At 45.0% G+C, this 19,844-nt stretch overlaps 6 non-coding genes and 1 pseudogene across 6 annotated transcripts; all 7 read right to left on the bottom strand.

Annotated features, from left to right (window-relative positions):
- Window positions 1–1,906: 1,906 nt before the first annotated feature.
- Window positions 1,907–2,097, bottom strand: LOC130313734 (U2 spliceosomal RNA). The gene has a single exon (XR_008861608.1). It is a non-coding gene; the product is annotated as a U2 spliceosomal RNA (small nuclear RNA).
- Window positions 2,098–4,188: 2,091 nt separating this feature from the next.
- On the bottom strand, window positions 4,189–4,379 carry LOC130313733 (U2 spliceosomal RNA). The gene has a single exon (XR_008861607.1). It is a non-coding gene; the product is annotated as a U2 spliceosomal RNA (small nuclear RNA).
- A 2,091-nt stretch (window positions 4,380–6,470) lies between these two features.
- Window positions 6,471–6,661, bottom strand: LOC130313732 (U2 spliceosomal RNA). The gene has a single exon (XR_008861606.1). It is a non-coding gene; the product is annotated as a U2 spliceosomal RNA (small nuclear RNA).
- Window positions 6,662–8,748: 2,087 nt separating this feature from the next.
- Window positions 8,749–8,939, bottom strand: LOC130313730 (U2 spliceosomal RNA). The gene has a single exon (XR_008861604.1). It is a non-coding gene; the product is annotated as a U2 spliceosomal RNA (small nuclear RNA).
- Window positions 8,940–11,025: 2,086 nt separating this feature from the next.
- Window positions 11,026–11,216, bottom strand: LOC130313729 (U2 spliceosomal RNA). The gene has a single exon (XR_008861603.1). It is a non-coding gene; the product is annotated as a U2 spliceosomal RNA (small nuclear RNA).
- A 2,081-nt stretch (window positions 11,217–13,297) lies between these two features.
- LOC130313728 (U2 spliceosomal RNA) lies at window positions 13,298–13,488 on the bottom strand. The gene has a single exon (XR_008861602.1). It is a non-coding gene; the product is annotated as a U2 spliceosomal RNA (small nuclear RNA).
- A 2,079-nt stretch (window positions 13,489–15,567) lies between these two features.
- Window positions 15,568–15,776, bottom strand: LOC130313676 (U2 spliceosomal RNA; annotated as a pseudogene).
- Window positions 15,777–19,844: the final 4,068 nt, after the last annotated feature.

Genomic DNA, 19,844 nt, shown 5'->3' with positions numbered 1-19,844 from the left:
GCCCATTGCACTCCCACGGGGCCTTTTTAAATGCAATCCATAACCCGGATTTGCCAGGAACCCTTCTTACTCCTCCTACTTGCATGTGACACTGGGCTTAGGATCTGCATAGGAAACACACACACAAGCACACACCTACCTTTGTTGCCTGCAGATGCCTCCTTGGCTGTCCCCAAACGGTATCAAACCAACACCCACGGGAAGCTGTAAGCATAGAGGACATGCCTGCACCCCATTGGACTTACCTGTGTGGGTTAAATCCGGGTTATTTGACAACCTATGGCGGTGATGGTTCTGCTCAGGCAGAGCAGTGCTGATGCTCCTCATAAAGCTGTCGCTGCTGTGAAGGTTCTAGGTGACATCACAAATCCCTATGGTTACATACACAACAAAGCTGGGTTGTTGTTGTTTACACTCTGCAAGGCCTGTGGAAGTGAGTGACATCATAGCACTGTAGTTCTGAGGGTTCAAGATGGATGCAACAATCTCCTGTTGCTTCTATGAAGGCCGTAATAGACGACATCACCAAACAGCTCCATAGTCACATACACAGCAAAGGAGAGATGTTGTTTACACCTAGTGATGTCAGTGGTATTGAGTGACATCACAGCACAGTGCTAAGGCTCCTGGGCCTGGACACAGCAGCGGCTGCAATATCTCAACGGAGAATACGTTTATATCTATGTGTGTGTGTGCGCATATATATATATATATATATATATATATATATATATATATATTTCTCCGCCGAAATCACTTTTAAACCCATTTCCACCTTTTTTTCCCTTCTCTTCCTCTTACTTTTTTTTCACGTTTTTTTACGTTTTTCTCCTTTTCGCCTCTTTTCTGGGCGTATTATTCTTCTTTTTCTTCTTTTTTTTCGTCTAATGCATACCCCATCAGTGCAGCAATGCTTATTCAATACCGCCAGCAGATGGAGACACTGGGGGATAATTTTCTAAGGATTTATACTGATTTTTCCTGTCTGAATTTGTCGCACAGAAAGTTGCAGGCCAAATATGTGTGACATTTCTGCGACTTTAGCTTCTAGAGCATTTTTACAACATTATACATAGGTGCTGAATACATAAAAAGCGACTGTTCAGCGACAGACAAGTCGCATCGGCTGAAAGTAGGCCAGAATGTCAGTCCATGTTGGAGCAGGTTTAGATACAGTCTAAAGCATAGATCTCAAAGTCTGTGCACAGAATTTAGCAAGGGCCTCGCACCTTCTGATGCATCAGGTAGGTGCACAATAGCATAGCCTAACCCTCTGTACTTTGGTCTATATTGATGCGGGACATAGACAGCCAGCTGATGACCAATCCATTAGTGCAATGGATGGCTGGAAGCATTTGTCTTTGCCTTTGCAATACCACAGAAGCAATGCATGGTCAATGTACAGCAATGACACACCTGTGTGGAACAGCCAGGAGACCCCCCCCCCCCATGTTATGTTACATAGTTACATAGTTAGTACGGTCGAAAAAAGACATATGTCCATCAAGTTCAACCAGGGAATTAAGGGGTAGGGGTGTGGCGCGATATTGGGGAAGGGATGAGATTTTATATTTCTTCATAAGCATTAATCTTATTTTGTCAATTAGGAACATTCAGCACCCACCCGCTATCAAGGCAGCTGCCTATCATGTCATGCCCTACCTGCACAGGTGTGCTGGCTACTCAAATGATCCAATTAAGGAGGCCATTTAGTCAGCAGCAGCAGAAGTCCTGTGCCTGGACGCTCCAACAGGGGCCAGACACAAGCAGAAGCAGCAGAAGCAGCAGCAGCACCACCTTTTGTTTTTTGGCTGCAGCAGCAGCAAGGCCCACAGGGCTGGCTAGCTGGCTAGCCAGCAAGCAGGTAGCAATGAAAGTAGGAATCTTTCTTTTTAACCCTGTAAGGGGGTGGTGCACTGTACCCGAAGATACTGCCATATCGGGTCAATGCATAGGGCGACGGAAGCAAGCTTCGAAATCGGCCCCCGTTCTCAAAAATCCATTTAATATATGGTCCCCAGATAGGGGACGTATCAGATATTAAACTGATAAGAACAGATACTACACTTGATCTTAGCCAAAAGGCCGAGAAGCGATAACCGTGAAAGGGGCGGGCCCAACAAGGTCCCCTTCATGGGCACTATCACTGCTTGCTGTCAGGGAGGCTGCCAGACAATTTTCCATGCACACTCTGGGCTGGGGGGCAGTCAACCACCAGTACACACAGCAGAACCTAAACCCATACCATTATTGCTAAGCAGCAAGACAGGGGCCCATTGCACTCCCACGGGGCCTTTTTAAATGCAATCCATAACCCGGATTTGCCAGGAACCCTTCTTACTCCTCCTACTTGCATGTGACACTGGGCTTAGGATCTGCATAGGAAACACACACACAAGCACACACCTACCTTTGTTGCCTGCAGATGCCTCCTTGGCTGTCCCCAAACGGTATCAAACCAACACCCACGGGAAGCTGTAAGCATAGAGGACATGCCTGCACCCCATTGGACTTACCTGTGTGGGTTAAATCCGGGTTATTTGACAACCTATGGCGGTGATGGTTCTGCTCAGGCAGAGCAGTGCTGATGCTCCTCATAAAGCTGTCGCTGCTGTGAAGGTTCTAGGTGACATCACAAATCCCTATGGTTACATACACAACAAAGCTGGGTTGTTGTTGTTTACACTCTGCAAGGCCTGTGGAAGTGAGTGACATCATAGCACTGTAGTTCTGAGGGTTCTAGATGGATGCAACAATCTCCTGTTGCTTCTATGAAGGCCATAATAGACGACATCACCAAACAGCTCCATAGTCACATACACAGCAAAGGAGAGATGTTGTTTACACCTAGTGATGTCAGTGGTATTGAGTGACATCACAGCACAGTGCTAAGGCTCCTGGGCCTGGACACAGCAGCGGCTGCAATATCTCAACGGAGAATACGTTTATATATATGTGTGTGTGTGCGCGTATATATATATATATATATATATATATATATATATATATATATATATTTCTCCGCCGAAATCACTTTTAAACCCATTTCCACCTTTTTTTCCCTTCTCTTCCTCTTACTTTTTTTTCACGTTTTTTTTACGTTTTTCTCCTTTTCGCCTCTTTTCTGGGCGTATTATTCTTCTTTTTCTTCTTTTTTTTCGTCTAATGCATACCCCATCAGTGCAGCAATGCTTATTCAATACCGCCAGCAGATGGAGACACTGGGGGATAATTTTCTAAGGATTTATACTGATTTTTCCTGTCTGAATTTGTCGCACAGAAAGTTGCAGGCCAAATATGTGTGACATTTCTGCGACTTTAGCTTCTAGAGCATTTTTACAACATTATACATAGGTGCTGAATACATAAAAAGCGACTGTTCAGCGACAGACAAGTCGCATCGGCTGAAAGTAGGCCAGAATGTCAGTCCATGTTGGAGCAGGTTTAGATACAGTCTAAAGTATAGATCTCAAAGTCTGTGCACAGAATTTAGCAAGGGCCTCGCACCTTCTGATGCATCAGGTAGGTGCACAATAGCATAGCCTAACCCTCTGTACTTTGGTCTATATTGATGCGGGACATAGACAGCCAGCTGATGACCAATCCATTAGTGCAATGGATGGCTGGAAGCATTTGTCTTTGCCTTTGCAATACCACAGAAGCAATGCATGGTCAATGTACAGCAATGACACACCTGTGTGAACAGCCAGGAGACCCCCCCCCCCCCCCCCATGTTATGTTACATAGTTACATAGTTAGTACGGTCGAAAAAAGACATATGTCCATCAAGTTCAACCAGGGAATTAAGGGGTAGGGGTGTGGCGCGATATTGGGGAAGGGATGAGATTTTATATTTCTTCATAAGCATTAATCTTATTTTGTCAATTAGGAACATTCAGCACCCACCCGCTATCAAGGCAGCTGCCTATCATGTCATGCCCTACCTGCACAGGTGTGCTGGCTACTCAAATGATCCAATTAAGGAGGCCATTTAGTCAGCAGCAGCAGAAGTCCTGTGCCTGGACGCTCCAACAGCGGCCAGACACAAGCAGAAGCAGCAGAAGCAGCAGCAGCAGCACCACCTTTTGTTTTTTGGCTGCAGCAGCAAGGCCCACAGGGCTGGCTAGCTGGCTAGCCAGCAAGCAGGTAGCAATGAAAGTAGGAATCTTTCTTTTTAACCCTGTAAGGGGGTGGTGCACTGTACCCGAAGATACTGCCATATCGGGTCAATGCATAGGGCGACGGAAGCAAGCTTCGAAATCGGCCCCCGTTCTCAAAAATCCATTTAATATATGGTCCCCAGATAGGGGACGTATCAGATATTAAACTGATAAGAACAGATACTACACTTGATCTTAGCCAAAAGGCCGAGAAGCGATAACCGTGAAAGGGGCGGGCCCAACAAGGTCCCCTTCATGGGCACTATCACTGCTTGCTGTCAGGGAGGCTGCCAGACAATTTTCCATGCACACTCTGGGCTGGGGGGCAGTCAACCACCAGTACACACAGCAGAACCTAAACCCATACCATTATTGCTAAGCAGCAAGACAGGGGCCCATTGCACTCCCACGGGGCCTTTTTAAATGCAATCCATAACCCGGATTTGCCAGGAACCCTTCTTACTCCTCCTACTTGCATGTGACACTGGGCTTAGGATCTGCATAGGAAACACACACACAAGCACACACCTACCTTTGTTGCCTGCAGATGCCTCCTTGGCTGTCCCCAAACGGTATCAAACCAACACCCACGGGAAGCTGTAAGCATAGAGGACATGCCTGCACCCCATTGGACTTACCTGTGTGGGTTAAATCCGGGTTATTTGACAACCTATGGCGGTGATGGTTCTGCTCAGGCAGAGCAGTGCTGATGCTCCTCATAAAGCTGTCGCTGCTGTGAAGGTTCTAGGTGACATCACAAATCCCTATGGTTACATACACAACAAAGCTGGGTTGTTGTTGTTTACACTCTGCAAGGCCTGTGGAAGTGAGTGACATCATAGCACTGTAGTTCTGAGGGTTCTAGATGGATGCAACAATCTCCTGTTGCTTCTATGAAGGCCATAATAGACGACATCACCAAACAGCTCCATAGTCACATACACAGCAAAGGAGAGATGTTGTTTACACCTAGTGATGTCAGTGGTATTGAGTGACATCACAGCACAGTGCTAAGGCTCCTGGGCCTGGACACAGCAGCGGCTGCAATATCTCAACGGAGAATACGTTTATATATATGTGTGTGTGTGCGAGTATATATATATATATATATATATATATATATATATATATATATATATATTTCTCCGCCGAAATCACTTTTAAACCCATTTCCACCTTTTTTTCCCTTCTCTTCCTCTTACTTTTTTTTCACGTTTTTTTACGTTTTTCTCCTTTTCGCCTCTTTTCTGGGCGTATTATTCTTCTTTTTCTTCTTTTTTTTCGTCTAATGCATACCCCATCAGTGCAGCAATGCTTATTCAATACCGCCAGCAGATGGAGACACTGGGGGATAATTTTCTAAGGATTTATACTGATTTTTCCTGTCTGAATTTGTCGCACAGAAAGTTGCAGGCCAAATATGTGTGACATTTCTGCGACTTTAGCTTCTAGAGCATTTTTACAACATTATACATAGGTGCTGAATACATAAAAAGCGACTGTTCAGCGACAGACAAGTCGCATCGGCTGAAAGTAGGCCAGAATGTCAGTCCATGTTGGAGCAGGTTTAGATACAGTCTAAAGTATAGATCTCAAAGTCTGTGCACAGAATTTAGCAAGGGCCTCGCACCTTCTGATGCATCAGGTAGGTGCACAATAGCATAGCCTAACCCTCTGTACTTTGGTCTATATTGATGCGGGACATAGACAGCCAGCTGATGACCAATCCATTAGTGCAATGGATGGCTGGAAGCATTTGTCTTTGCCTTTGCAATACCACAGAAGCAATGCATGGTCAATGTACAGCAATGACACACCTGTGTGAACAGCCAGGAGACCCCCCCCCCCCCCCCATGTTATGTTACATAGTTACATAGTTAGTACGGTCGAAAAAAGACATATGTCCATCAAGTTCAACCAGGGAATTAAGGGGTAGGGGTGTGGCGCGATATTGGGGAAGGGATGAGATTTTATATTTCTTCATAAGCATTAATCTTATTTTGTCAATTAGGAACATTCAGCACCCACCCGCTATCAAGGCAGCTGCCTATCATGTCATGCCCTACCTGCACAGGTGTGCTGGCTACTCAAATGATCCAATTAAGGAGGCCATTTAGTCAGCAGCAGCAGAAGTCCTGTGCCTGGACGCTCCAACAGCGGCCAGACACAAGCAGAAGCAGCAGAAGCAGCAGCAGCAGCACCACCTTTTGTTTTTTGGCTGCAGCAGCAAGGCCCACAGGGCTGGCTAGCTGGCTAGCCAGCAAGCAGGTAGCAATGAAAGTAGGAATCTTTCTTTTTAACCCTGTAAGGGGGTGGTGCACTGTACCCGAAGATACTGCCATATCGGGTCAATGCATAGGGCGACGGAAGCAAGCTTCGAAATCGGCCCCCGTTCTCAAAAATCCATTTAATATATGGTCCCCAGATAGGGGACGTATCAGATATTAAACTGATAAGAACAGATACTACACTTGATCTTAGCCAAAAGGCCGAGAAGCGATAACCGTGAAAGGGGCGGGCCCAACAAGGTCCCCTTCATGGGCACTATCACTGCTTGCTGTCAGGGAGGCTGCCAGACAATTTTCCATGCACACTCTGGGCTGGGGGGCAGTCAACCACCAGTACACACAGCAGAACCTAAACCCATACCATTATTGCTAAGCAGCAAGACAGGGGCCCATTGCACTCCCACGGGGCCTTTTTAAATGCAATCCATAACCCGGATTTGCCAGGAACCCTTCTTACTCCTCCTACTTGCATGTGACACTGGGCTTAGGATCTGCATAGGAAACACACACACAAGCACACACCTACCTTTGTTGCCTGCAGATGCCTCCTTGGCTGTCCCCAAACGGTATCAAACCAACACCCACGGGAAGCTGTAAGCATAGAGGACATGCCTGCACCCCATTGGACTTACCTGTGTGGGTTAAATCCGGGTTATTTGACAACCTATGGCGGTGATGGTTCTGCTCAGGCAGAGCAGTGCTGATGCTCCTCATAAAGCTGTCGCTGCTGTGAAGGTTCTAGGTGACATCACAAATCCCTATGGTTACATACACAACAAAGCTGGGTTGTTGTTGTTTACACTCTGCAAGGCCTGTGGAAGTGAGTGACATCATAGCACTGTAGTTCTGAGGGTTCTAGATGGATGCAACAATCTCCTGTTGCTTCTATGAAGGCCATAATAGACGACATCACCAAACAGCTCCATAGTCACATACACAGCAAAGGAGAGATGTTGTTTACACCTAGTGATGTCAGTGGTATTGAGTGACATCACAGCACAGTGCTAAGGCTCCTGGGCCTGGACACAGCAGCGGCTGCAATATCTCAACGGAGAATACGTTTATATATATGTGTGTGTGTGCGCGTGTATATATATATATATATATATATATATATATATATATATATATTTCTCCGCCGAAATCACTTTTAAACCCATTTCCACCTTTTTTTCCCTTCTCTTCCTCTTACTTTTTTTTCACGTTTTTTTACGTTTTTCTCCTTTTCGCCTCTTTTCTGGGCGTATTATTCTTCTTTTTCTTCTTTTTTTTCGTCTAATGCATACCCCATCAGTGCAGCAATGCTTATTCAATACCGCCAGCAGATGGAGACACTGGGGGATAATTTTCTAAGGATTTATACTGATTTTTCCTGTCTGAATTTGTCGCACAGAAAGTTGCAGGCCAAATATGTGTGACATTTCTGCGACTTTAGCTTCTAGAGCATTTTTACAACATTATACATAGGTGCTGAATACATAAAAAGCGACTGTTCAGCGACAGACAAGTCGCATCGGCTGAAAGTAGGCCAGAATGTCAGTCCATGTTGGAGCAGGTTTAGATACAGTCTAAAGTATAGATCTCAAAGTCTGTGCACAGAATTTAGCAAGGGCCTCGCACCTTCTGATGCATCAGGTAGGTGCACAATAGCATAGCCTAACCCTCTGTACTTTGGTCTATATTGATGCGGGACATAGACAGCCAGCTGATGACCAATCCATTAGTGCAATGGATGGCTGGAAGCATTTGTCTTTGCCTTTGCAATACCACAGAAGCAATGCATGGTCAATGTACAGCAATGACACACCTGTGTGAACAGCCAGGAGACCCCCCCCCCCCCCCCATGTTATGTTACATAGTTACATAGTTAGTACGGTCGAAAAAAGACATATGTCCATCAAGTTCAACCAGGGAATTAAGGGGTAGGGGTGTGGCGCGATATTGGGGAAGGGATGAGATTTTATATTTCTTCATAAGCATTAATCTTATTTTGTCAATTAGGAACATTCAGCACCCACCCGCTATCAAGGCAGCTGCCTATCATGTCATGCCCTACCTGCACAGGTGTGCTGGCTACTCAAATGATCCAATTAAGGAGGCCATTTAGTCAGCAGCAGCAGAAGTCCTGTGCCTGGACGCTCCAACAGCGGCCAGACACAAGCAGAAGCAGCAGAAGCAGCAGCAGCAGCACCACCTTTTGTTTTTTGGCTGCAGCAGCAAGGCCCACAGGGCTGGCTAGCTGGCTAGCCAGCAAGCAGGTAGCAATGAAAGTAGGAATCTTTCTTTTTAACCCTGTAAGGGGGTGGTGCACTGTACCCGAAGATACTGCCATATCGGGTCAATGCATAGGGCGACGGAAGCAAGCTTCGAAATCGGCCCCCGTTCTCAAAAATCCATTTAATATATGGTCCCCAGATAGGGGACGTATCAGATATTAAACTGATAAGAACAGATACTACACTTGATCTTAGCCAAAAGGCCGAGAAGCGATAACCGTGAAAGGGGCGGGCCCAACAAGGTCCCCTTCATGGGCACTATCACTGCTTGCTGTCAGGGAGGCTGCCAGACAATTTTCCATGCACACTCTGGGCTGGGGGGCAGTCAACCACCAGTACACACAGCAGAACCTAAACCCATACCATTATTGCTAAGCAGCAAGACAGGGGCCCATTGCACTCCCACGGGGCCTTTTTAAATGCAATCCATAACCCGGATTTGCCAGGAACCCTTCTTACTCCTCCTACTTGCATGTGACACTGGGCTTAGGATCTGCATAGGAAACACACACACAAGCACACACCTACCTTTGTTGCCTGCAGATGCCTCCTTGGCTGTCCCCAAACGGTATCAAACCAACACCCACGGGAAGCTGTAAGCATAGAGGACATGCCTGCACCCCATTGGACTTACCTGTGTGGGTTAAATCCGGGTTATTTGACAACCTATGGCGGTGATGGTTCTGCTCAGGCAGAGCAGTGCTGATGCTCCTCATAAAGCTGTCGCTGCTGTGAAGGTTCTAGGTGACATCACAAATCCCTATGGTTACATACACAACAAAGCTGGGTTGTTGTTGTTTACACTCTGCAAGGCCTGTGGAAGTGAGTGACATCATAGCACTGTAGTTCTGAGGGTTCTAGATGGATGCAACAATCTCCTGTTGCTTCTATGAAGGCCATAATAGACGACATCACCAAACAGCTCCATAGTCACATACACAGCAAAGGAGAGATGTTGTTTACACCTAGTGATGTCAGTGGTATTGAGTGACATCACAGCACAGTGCTAAGGCTCCTGGGCCTGGACACAGCAGCGGCTGCAATATCTCAACGGAGAATACGTTTATATATATGTGTGTGTGTGCGCGTATATATATATATATATATATATATATATATATATATATATATATATATTTCTCCGCCGAAATCACTTCTAAACCCATTTCCTCCTTTTTTTCCCTTCTCTTCCTCTTACTTTTTTTTCACGTTTTTTTACGTTTTTCTCCTTTTCGCCTCTTTTCTGGGCGTATTATTCTTCTTTTTCTTCTTTTTTTTCGTCTAATGCATACCCCATCAGTGCAGCAATGCTTATTCAATACCGCCAGCAGATGGAGACACTGGGGGATAATTTTCTAAGGATTTATACTGATTTTTCCTGTCTGAATTTGTCGCACAGAAAGTTGCAGGCCAAATATGTGTGACATTTCTGCGACTTTAGCTTCTAGAGCATTTTTACAACATTATACATAGGTGCTGAATACATAAAAAGCGACTGTTCAGCGACAGACAAGTCGCATCGGCTGAAAGTAGGCCAGAATGTCAGTCCATGTTGGAGCAGGTTTAGATACAGTCTAAAGTATAGATCTCAAAGTCTGTGCACAGAATTTAGCAAGGGCCTCGCACCTTCTGATGCATCAGGTAGGTGCACAATAGCATAGCCTAACCCTCTGTACTTTGGTCTATATTGATGCGGGACATAGACAGCCAGCTGATGACCAATCCATTAGTGCAATGGATGGCTGGAAGCATTTGTCTTTGCCTTTGCAATACCACAGAAGCAATGCATGGTCAATGTACAGCAATGACACACCTGTGTGAACAGCCAGGAGACCCCCCCCCCCCCCATGTTATGTTACATAGTTACATAGTTAGTACGGTCGAAAAAAGACATATGTCCATCAAGTTCAACCAGGGAATTAAGGGGTAGGGGTGTGGCGCGATATTGGGGAAGGGATGAGATTTTATATTTCTTCATAAGCATTAATCTTATTTTGTCAATTAGGAACATTCAGCACCCACCCGCTATCAAGGCAGCTGCCTATCATGTCATGCCCTACCTGCACAGGTGTGCTGGCTACTCAAATGATCCAATTAAGGAGGCCATTTAGTCAGCAGCAGCAGAAGTCCTGTGCCTGGACGCTCCAACAGCGGCCAGACACAAGCAGAAGCAGCAGAAGCAGCAGCAGCACCACCTTTTGTTTTTTGGCTGCAGCAGCAAGGCCCACAGGGCTGGCTAGCTGGCTAGCCAGCAAGCAGGTAGCAATGAAAGTAGGAATCTTTCTTTTTAACCCTGTAAGGGGGTGGTGCACTGTACCCGAAGATACTGCCATATCGGGTCAATGCATAGGGCGACGGAAGCAAGCTTCGAAATCGGCCCCCGTTCTCAAAAATCCATTTAATATATGGTCCCCAGATAGGGGACGTATCAGATATTAAACTGATAAGAACAGATACTACACTTGATCTTAGCCAAAAGGCCGAGAAGCGATAACCGTGAAAGGGGCGGGCCCAACAAGGTCCCCTTCATGGGCACTATCACTGCTTGCTGTCAGGGAGGCTGCCAGACAATTTTCCATGCACACTCTGGGCTGGGGGGCAGTCAACCACCAGTACACACAGCAGAACCTAAACCCATACCATTATTGCTAAGCAGCAAGACAGGGGCCCATTGCACTCCCACGGGGCCTTTTTAAATGCAATCCATAACCCGGATTTGCCAGGAACCCTTCTTACTCCTCCTACTTGCATGTGACACTGGGCTTAGGATCTGCATAGGAAACACACACACAAGCACACACCTACCTTTGTTGCCTGCAGATGCCTCCTTGGCTGTCCCCAAACGGTATCAAACCAACACCCACGGGAAGCTGTAAGCATAGAGGACATGCCTGCACCCCATTGGACTTACCTGTGTGGGTTAAATCCGGGTTATTTGACAACCTATGGCGGTGATGGTTCTGCTCAGGCAGAGCAGTGCTGATGCTCCTCATAAAGCTGTCGCTGCTGTGAAGGTTCTAGGTGACATCACAAATCCCTATGGTTACATACACAACAAAGCTGGGTTGTTGTTGTTTACACTCTGCAAGGCCTGTGGAAGTGAGTGACATCATAGCACTGTAGTTCTGAGGGTTCTAGATGGATGCAACAATCTCCTGTTGCTTCTATGAAGGCCATAATAGACGACATCACCAAACAGCTCCATAGTCACATACACAGCAAAGGAGAGATGTTGTTTACACCTAGTGATGTCAGTGGTATTGAGTGACATCACAGCACAGTGCTAAGGCTCCTGGGCCTGGACACAGCAGCGGCTGCAATATCTCAACGGAGAATACGTTTATATATATGTGTGTGTGTGCGCGTATATATATATATATATATATATATATATATATATATATATATTTCTCCGCCGAAATCACTTTTAAACCCATTTCCACCTTTTTTTCCCTTCTCTTCCTCTTACTTTTTTTTCACGTTTTTTTACGTTTTTCTCCTTTTCGCCTCTTTTCTGGGCGTATTATTCTTCTTTTTCTTCTTTTTTTTCGTCTAATGCATACCCCATCAGTGCAGCAATGCTTATTCAATACCGCCAGCAGATGGAGACACTGGGGGATAATTTTCTAAGGATTTATACTGATTTTTCCTGTCTGAATTTGTCGCACAGAAAGTTGCAGGCCAAATATGTGTGACATTTCTGCGACTTTAGCTTCTAGAGCATTTTTACAACATTATACATAGGTGCTGAATACATAAAAAGCGACTGTTCAGCGACAGACAAGTCGCATCGGCTGAAAGTAGGCCAGAATGTCAGTCCATGTTGGAGCAGGTTTAGATACAGTCTAAAGTATAGATCTCAAAGTCTGTGCACAGAATTTAGCAAGGGCCTCGCACCTTCTGATGCATCAGGTAGGTGCACAATAGCATAGCCTAACCCTCTGTACTTTGGTCTATATTGATGCGGGACATAGACAGCCAGCTGATGACCAATCCATTAGTGCAATGGATGGCTGGAAGCATTTGTCTTTGCCTTTGCAATACCACAGAAGCAATGCATGGTCAATGTACAGCAATGACACACCTGTGTGAACAGCCAGGAGACCCCCCCCCCCCATGTTATGTTACATAGTTACATAGTTAGTACGGTCGAAAAAAGACATATGTCCATCAAGTTCAACCAGGGAATTAAGGGGTAGGGGTGTGGCGCGATATTGGGGAAGGGATGAGATTTTATATTTCTTCATAAGCATTAATCTTATTTTGTCAATTAGGAACATTCAGCACCCACCCGCTATCAAGGCAGCTGCCTATCATGTCATGCCCTACCTGCACAGGTGTGCTGGCTACTCAAATGATCCAATTAAGGAGGCAATTTAGTCAGCAGCAGCAGAAGTCCTGTGCCTGGACGCTCCAACAGCGGCCAGACACAAGCAGAAGCAGCAGAAGCAGCAGCAGCAGCACCACCTTTTGTTTTTTGGCTGCAGCAGCAAGGCCCACAGGGCTGGCTAGCTGGCTAGCCAGCAAGCAGGTAGCAATGAAAGTAGGAATCTTTCTTTTTAACCCTGTAAGGGGGTGGTGCACTGTACCCGAAGATACTGCCATATCGGGTCAATGCATAGGGCGACGGAAGCAAGCTTCGAAATCGGCCCCCGTTCTCAAAAATCCATTTAATATATGGTCCCCAGATAGGGGACGTATCAGATATTAAACTGATAAGAACAGATACTACACTTGATCTTAGCCAAAAGGCCGAGAAGCGATAACCGTGAAAGGGGCGGGCCCAACAAGGTCCCCTTCATGGGCACTATCACTGCTTGCTGTCAGGGAGGCTGCCAGACAATTTTCCATGCACACTCTGGGCTGGGGGGCAGTCAACCACCAGTACACACAGCAGAACCTAAACCCATACCATTATTGCTAAGCAGCAAGACAGGGGCCCATTGCACTCCCACGGGGCCTTTTTAAATGCAATCCATAACCCGGATTTGCCAGGAACCCTTCTTACTCCTCCTACTTGCATGTGACACTGGGCTTAGGATCTGCATAGGAAACACACACACAAGCACACACCTACCTTTGTTGCCTGCAGATGCCTCCTTGGCTGTCCCCAAACGGTATCAAACCAACACCCACGGGAAGCTGTAAGCATAGAGGACATGCCTGCACCCCATTGGACTTACCTGTGTGGGTTAAATCCGGGTTATTTGACAACCTATGGCGGTGATGGTTCTGCTCAGGCAGAGCAGTGCTGATGCTCCTCATAAAGCTGTCGCTGCTGTGAAGGTTCTAGGTGACATCACAAATCCCTATGGTTACATACACAACAAAGCTGGGTTGTTGTTGTTTACACTCTGCAAGGCCTGTGGAAGTGAGTGACATCATAGCACTGTAGTTCTGAGGGTTCTAGATGGATGCAACAATCTCCTGTTGCTTCTATGAAGGCCATAATAGACGACATCACCAAACAGCTCCATAGTCACATACACAGCAAAGGAGAGATGTTGTTTACACCTAGTGATGTCAGTGGTATTGAGTGACATCACAGCACAGTGCTAAGGCTCCTGGGCCTGGACACAGCAGCGGCTGCAATATCTCAACGGAGAATACGTTTATATATATGTGTGTGTGTGCGCGTATATATATATATATATATATATATATATATATATATATATTTCTCCGCCGAAATCACTTTTAAACCCATTTCCACCTTTTTTTCCCTTCTCTTCCTCTTACTTTTTTTTCACGTTTTTTTACGTTTTTCTCCTTTTCGCCTCTTTTCTGGGCGTATTATTCTTCTTTTTCTTCTTTTTTTTCGTCTAATGCATACCCCATCAGTGCAGCAATGCTTATTCAATACCGCCAGCAGATGGAGACACTGGGGGATAATTTTCTAAGGATTTATACTGATTTTTCCTGTCTGAATTTGTCGCACAGAAAGTTGCAGGCCAAATATGTGTGACATTTCTGCGACTTTAGCTTCTAGAGCATTTTTACAACATTATACATAGGTGCTGAATACATAAAAAGCGACTGTTCAGCGACAGACAAGTCGCATCGGCTGAAAGTAGGCCAGAATGTCAGTCCATGTTGGAGCAGGTTTAGATACAGTCTAAAGTATAGATCTCAAAGTCTGTGCACAGAATTTAGCAAGGGCCTCGCACCTTCTGATGCATCAGGTAGGTGCACAATAGCATAGCCTAACCCTCTGTACTTTGGTCTATATTGATGCGGGACATAGACAGCCAGCTGATGACCAATCCATTAGTGCAATGGATGGCTGGAAGCATTTGTCTTTGCCTTTGCAATACCACAGAAGCAATGCATGGTCAATGTACAGCAATGACACACCTGTGTGAACAGCCAGGAGACCCCCCCCCCCCCCCCCCATGTTATGTTACATAGTTACATAGTTAGTACGGTCGAAAAAAGACATATGTCCATCAAGTTCAACCAGGGAATTAAGGGGTAGGGGTGTGGCGCGATATTGGGGAAGGGATGAGATTTTATATTTCTTCATAAGCATTAATCTTATTTTGTCAATTAGGAACATTCAGCACCCACCCGCTATCAAGGCAGCTGCCTATCATGTCATGCCCTACCTGCACAGGTGTGCTGGCTACTCAAATGATCCAATTAAGGAGGCCATTTAGTCAGCAGCAGCAGAAGTCCTGTGCCTGGACGCTCCAACAGCGGCCAGACACAAGCAGAAGCAGAAGCAGCAGCAGCACCACCTTTTGTTTTTTGGCTGCAGCAGCAAGGCCCACAGGGCTGGCTAGCTGGCTAGCCAGCAAGCAGGTAGCAATGAAAGTAGGAATCTTTCTTTTTAACCCTGTAAGGGGGTGGTGCACTGTACCCGAAGATACTGCCATATCGGGTCAATGCATAGGGCGACGGAAGCAAGCTTCGAAATCGGCCCCCGTTCTCAAAAATCCATTTAATATATGGTCCCCAGATAGGGGACGTATCAGATATTAAACTGATAAGAACAGATTTTTTTTTTTTTTTAACTTGACTACCCTTACGGGGGCAACTTTATTAAAAATTAAATAATGTTAACAAAGTTGTGCAAATATGTCAATAAATACAGTTACATATAAATAACATATTTACAACATATTAAAACATAAAATGGGCACTTGGTGGCTTTACAAGATAGAATTCCATTCTTTTAAAAACCATTTTCTAGATAAAAGCGGAAATCTCTTCTTGTCTAAAAGATAGTACTGGTACATTTCATAAAAACAGATAGATAAAATGTCCTTCACAGATAAAACCTCATGCTTGAACAATAAAATATTCCTGGCCTTCCACAGAGCTGCCTTCACACAGTTTATGATCTTCCATGCAATAGTCTCTTGAGTCCGTGTTGGGCATTCCAGGCAACCATAAAAAACCACTGCAATATTTAAGTCTTTTAGTCCAGTTATCCTTTTTACCAGAGGGAGTATCTTTGTCCATATTTTCTGCGAGTAAAAACAAGTCCATATTAGATGGTGCACGGTCTCCTCTTGTCGGCATCCCTCCCTCGGGCAGGTTGCAGAGTTGGATAATCCTCTTCGGTGCTGGAATGCCCGGCATGGAAGACACTCGTGTGCGCAGCTCCAGGCCAGGTCCTTCTGTGAATTAAAAAGATAATTAATACTCAACATCTTCCAAATCTGTATACACTTCTGTTCGTTAAAATTTTTGATGGGAGTCACGGTACTGGTTTCTTTTATTTCCTTTAGTAGTTTTTTGCTATTGCACAGATCCTGAACACTTTTACCTTTAAAATTATATAAGTTTAAAATTTTTCCTAAAATCATGTATTGAGGGGGTAAATTCAAAGAATAAGGGCAACTTAAAACTGTAGAAAACCAGCCGTTCCTCCGCATAAAATAACCAGTATTAAAACGAACAAAATAAGACCAGTAGCTATCTTTAAAAACAGTAGTAAAACACATGCTAAAAACCTTTATTAAAAGGAAAGCTTTAAAATCTGGAAAATCCTTACCGCCCCTGGAGTTCGGTTTTATCACAATTTGTCTCTTTAATTTTTCGCTCTTAGAACTCCAAAAGAAAGTAAAACAAGCTTTTGTTATTTTCTTTAGAACCATTTCGGGGGGTGGGAAAACCAGACTTAAATACAATAAAATAGGTAAAAGCACCATTTTTGTAATTAAAACCTTCCCTTCCATTGTAAGTTCTCGCATGTTCCACATACATATTTTCTTATTTATTTTTTGAGCCACCAAGTCCCAGCTATTAAAACCATTATTAGACTCGTCAAAGGAGACACCTAAAATCTGCACCGACTCAGACACAGGGACGGGCACATCATACAAAGGCATTCCGCCTATGTTTAAAATGTTACTTTTGTTAAAATTGACTTTAAAACCGGAGGCACAATTAAAATATTGAATCTGTTTTAGCGTCTTCTGAAGCGATGGGGTGTCCCTGCAAAACACCGCAACATTGTCCATGTACCCCACTACCTTCGCCTCTAGTCCCCCTCCTCCTGGCAGGGGGACTCCATGGATCTGCTTATCCTTTCGTATTGTACATAAAAGAGGCTCTATTGCGCAAATGAAGAGTAGTGGGGACAAGGGACACCCCTGCTTCACTCCGGAATTTAAAATCACGCCCTGTGTCTTAAAACCATTTACTAAAATTTTACTAGTACAGTTATCATAAAAAGCTCTAAGAGACAATAAAAAGCCATCAGGTATACCCATTTTCTCTAAAACCTTAAAAAGATAAAAATGTGACACCCTGTCGAAAGCTTTTTCAAAATCTATGGATAAAACCGCCAGCTTTCCTTTTCTTAATTTGGTGTCGCTAATTACATCCTTTAAAAGGTTTAGGTTCTCCCATAAACTCCTCCCAGGCACCCCACAGACTTGGTTTGTATGAATTATTTTATGGATTACGTTCTTTAAGCGGTTAGCACACAGTTTCGCCATTATTTTATAGTCGCAGTTCAGAAGGGTGATTGGTCTCCAGTTTTTGAGTTCCGACCGGTCTCCCTTTTTGAATAGCAGGGAGACATCACCCTTCTTCCATGAGCCTGGGAGGATTTTAGACTTAAAGACTTCCGTAAAAAGGGAGAACAAATCTTCTTTTAAAATACCATAAAAAGTAACATAAAATTCAATGGGTATACCATCCGGCCCAGGCACTTTACCTGTTTTAAAACTCTTGACGGTCTCTAAAATCTCCTGCTCTGAAATATTCTGCAATAAAAAAGACTGTGAGACAGGATCTAAAAAATTGGTGATCTCCTTTAACGAGTCATTCATAAAACATTCATCAATGTGTTTTACATTAAAAAGATCCGCATAAAACTCTTGCACCTTTTTTAAAATACCCTGTACATCATTCACTCCTTCAATGTTTTCTATTAACCTTCTATTTTCATGTATTTTCTTAAAAAAATACCTGGAGCAGGTCTCGTTTTCCTCAAGATGCTGTATTCGAGACCTAAAGATAATTTCTTTTCCTTTCTGCTCCAGGCACTTAGTTATTTCTTTTTTAAGATCATGTACCTCCTTCTCCACCTCCATCCCATGTGCTCTGAATTTGTACAGGGTTTGCAGACGAGTATTTAGGATATTATAAAATTCACGTTTTTCTTTAGCTTTCCTAACCCCAACACGGATAAAAAATTCTTTTATTTTTAGTTTCATTTTTTCCCACCAGATACTGGTGGGAGTGTTGGGGTCTTTTACTCGTCTGCATTCCTTGTAAAAGGTGATAAAATCTGATAAAACCTGCGGATCTTCTAAAAGGGACACGTTTAACTTCCAGGCATTCCTACCAGTTCTCTTTTTAAAATCACTTTTAACTTTAAAATACAATAATTTATGGTCAGAAAAAACATTGGTAAAAAGATCACAGTTAAAAGGCAGTACTTGATAAGAACAAAAAATAAAATCTATCCTGGAGCTACAGCTTGCATTGCTCCAGGTAACACCGTCTTCCTCTGGTACGTTAAAATTACATTTTTTAAAAACATCAGTGAGATTAAAATCTAAAATCAAGTTTTTTAACATAAAAGACGTCTTATCATAGTTCCTACTCACTGCGTTCGAAAAACGGCGTTCTCCCCTTAAAATACAATTAAAATCACCTGATAAAACAAGAGGACTAGACAGTGGCGTTGCGACCCGGGTGCGGGGGGTGCGGCCCGCACCGGGTGACACCAACCCAATGGGGTGACACCAAGACGCTCCGCAGCACCCCTCCCCTCCCCAGCTACACAGACACCCCCCTCATCTGTGCCCGACCGGCCTCGCATCCGTCAGCACCCCCCCCCCCCCCGCTGTGTGTGCGGTGCGCCCGTCCGTCAGCAAACCCCCTCTTTCACCTTCACTGTGCGCCCGACCGTCATCACACCCCCCCTCACCTTCACCAGTACTGTGCCCGTCCTCCGCTCCCACGTCTGCGCCGGCCTGACGTCACACCGCATGGCCGCACGGGAGGACGCAGGAGTTACGTCACTCGCACGGCGCCCGGTGAGAAGGAGCGCTGCGCTGGATGGGTGAGTTTTTATGTCTGTCTCTCTGTCTCTATCTATGCTTGTGTGTGACTGTGTGTGTTTGTGTGACTGTGTGTGTTTGTGTGACTCTCTGAGTGTGTGTGTGTGACTCTGTGTGTGTGTGTTTGTGCGACTCTGTGTGTGTGTGTTTGTGCGACTCTGTGTGTGTGTGTTTGTGCGACTCTGTGTGTGTGTGACTGTGTGACTCTGTGTGTGTGTGTGTCTCTCTGACTGTGTGTGTGTGTGTTTGTCTCTCTGTGTTGTATGTGTTTTTTTTTTTGTGTGTGTGTGTGTGTGTGGGGGGGGGGGGGGGGGGAGGGGGTATAACCAGCGATCTATTGTGGGGAAACTCTGACCCATTGTGGGGAACCTGCAAGGGGACCTGCGGCCTAATGTGGGGAAACTACTACCAAATGTGGGGAGTCTATGCTACCTAATGTGGGGAATCTGTGCTACCAAATGTGGGGAGTCTATGCTACCTAATGTGGGGAATCTGTGCTACCAAATGTGGGGAGTCTATGCTACCTTATGTGGGGAATCTGTGCTAGCTAATGTGGGGAAATTGCTACCTAATGTGGGGAATCTGTGCTACCAAATG

This window comes from Hyla sarda, unplaced genomic scaffold (assembly GCF_029499605.1).
Source record: "Hyla sarda isolate aHylSar1 unplaced genomic scaffold, aHylSar1.hap1 scaffold_178, whole genome shotgun sequence".
Lineage (NCBI taxonomy): Eukaryota > Metazoa > Chordata > Amphibia > Anura > Hylidae > Hyla > Hyla sarda.
Note: the sequence above shows the minus strand (reverse complement) of the source record. Positions and strands in the feature narration are given on the sequence as shown.